We start from the raw sequence: 2,595 nt of genomic DNA on the forward strand, positions 1-2,595 counted from the left end.
TGGATAGGAAGGACAAGCAGCTGCGGAATCGCGCCATTCCTTTGGTGAAGATTCGGTGGAAGAACCATACCCCCGAAGAAGCTTCTTGGGAGAAGGAAGAAGATATGAAGGAGAAGTTTCCTTACCTCTTTGGAAGCACAGTACGCTTTCAATTTCGGGGACGAAATTTCTTTAAGGGGGGAGAATGTGAAACCCAGCCCTAACCTTGACCCGGAAACCTTGTTGTTTGTAGGTCCGATGACCCGAAGTAAGGTAAGAAGTCAGCTTTGGGCCATCCCAAGAGAGGACTTGGTGTCCGGCTTTGAATCCATGAGAGTTGATGATGAGGTTCTATTTATGGAAACTGAATCCGGATGTAGATCTAATTAGTTGATGGACTTGGAGTGCTCTCTATCTTGGTTTGAAGGCATTTCTACCTATTAGGTAAGTCACTTGACTTGTGTGCAAAACCCCTTTAGGTTTGGATTTGATCTGGACCTTCAATTCCCTCGTTTTGGCCTTGTTGTCAAGCATTGGTCGATCGATTGGTCGATCGGGCCGATCGACCAATCCACTCGACCAATGAGTGCTTGTCTTTGGCAATTAGGTTGATTCTTGCTCTATTTAAGTCCAACCTCGAGTCCACTTCGTATTTGCTGCCTCCAAACCCCTCGGAACGAACCAAAGACCTCTCGCAAGTCATCTCTCTTGCATCCTTGGTGTTTTCTTGACGGATCTTCGTCGGAACTCTTCTTTTTGCATCAAAAGGTATGTCTACTCTCTCTTCTTATCCTCCATCTTTGTTTTTCTTTCCTTTTTGAGTTGAGACAGTAGAAGAGATGCTGCATCCTCTGTTGCAAACATCTCTGAACATGTTCTCATGATCATCCTAAGGATTTAAGGCTAGAACAATGATCTTAACCATGATCATTGCATGCTTTTGAAGGATTCATGATCAAACCATGATTTAATCTCTGTTAATCTTCTAATCTGAATTCTGATCTCTTTGGATCTTCTTTCATTGATCATGTTAGTGGTTAATGGTTGTGTTTTCTTTCCATGATCCATAATCCATAGATTTCTAGTTGTTCTCTTCTACCATACTATGTGTTCTTCATGATGCATGATAGTTACATATATGGTAGGTTTTATTTCCTTATTTAGATTTATGCTTCTAAGCCTTATTCCATGAAGACCTATGTATGTTTTCATGTTTTCATTACCGAAAGCAATGATCCATCCTCCTATTGTTCTTGTCTTTGTTTTCTATTTCAAATTCATCAAGATCCATATTTGAGTTAATTATGGTAACTTTTTGTTTCCTAATTTGGATCTTGATACCTTGATTTGATTAGTGTTTTGAGGTCCCCTATATGCTAGAATACTACTGATGTAGTCTACCCCTTGATTAGTACCCTTTTGAACCACCAAATTCGGATTTCATATCTTAAAACTCTGATTTTATAGGCTACTGTCTGCATTGGTCGACTGATTGGTCGACTGGACCACTCGACCAATCCACTCGACCAATGAGTACAGCAACTCCAGAATTGGTCTGTTTCGGATGTTTTGATATATTTTCTGTTAGGGATCTTTCCTAATATGTTGTATATACTTGTTTAGGACCTTCTTCTCAAGTTTGCCAAGATCTTACTTGAATTCTTAGGATCCTTTTGCGAGTTATAAAAGGTAAGGATGGTTACTTCCTTAATTACATAGATAGCATGAATCTAGTTTCTATATTTGAATATCATTAATATGTTTCCTAAATTAGATTCTTACAACGATATACTACTGTTGCATAACTTTGATTACAGTAGCATTACTTATTCATATTGAGTTGATTCATGTATGATTTACTTACCAATGTTATACAAGTGATTGTAATTACTGATTTCTTTCCATATATGGAGTTACCATATATGTGATGATATGAATTGATGCATGTGTATGCTTACGTATGGTTTGGAAAGGAGAGGTGTCCTTTTGACACTTCTGTCCTTGGACTACTATGGGAATATTATGGGATGTTTCCGGAGATGCCCTCTGGACACCTTCCTAAACTGTTGGATGACATATCTAGGATTGTCTAGTAGTGTTTGGCTAGGATGTCCTGTTATGTCAGACCCTAATCGGAGGGGTATTGAGACCGAACGACCCGTGGTAGCAATGGGGATTCATGGGCGCTCAAGACCGGTAACCAACCCGTGAGAGGACAGGAATCACATTGTGGGGGCCATTTATTGGTAGGGTTGCATATGGTTAGACTTGGGCTCACGGGCGCTTAAGACCGGTAACCAACCCGTGAGAGGACGTGAGAGCTTCCCGTTTACCATATGTGGATAACCAATAGGGTTGATGAGTCCGTAGTCCGAGTTGGTCGGTGCCATAGGATACGCCGACTCTAGTGTGAAGGATACCGGAAAGGATCGTCGGGGACGAGGAATGGACGTATCCGGATCCGACTTGATGTAACTAAGTAGAAGACTTGCATTTGGCTAGGTTTTACCCCGACATGCGCCAAGACTTATACCAAATGGTTGTGAGAGAGTGTGTTGACTTAACCCCCGCCAAGGTTTGTCCTGAGGGATGAAGGACCCATTACCAATCGGCTGC

The sequence above is a fragment of the Hakea prostrata genome, unplaced genomic scaffold, assembly GCF_041222555.1.
Source record: "Hakea prostrata isolate BN-2017 unplaced genomic scaffold, UWA_Hpros_2 contig_79, whole genome shotgun sequence".
In the NCBI taxonomy this organism is placed as follows: domain Eukaryota; kingdom Viridiplantae; phylum Streptophyta; class Magnoliopsida; order Proteales; family Proteaceae; genus Hakea; species Hakea prostrata.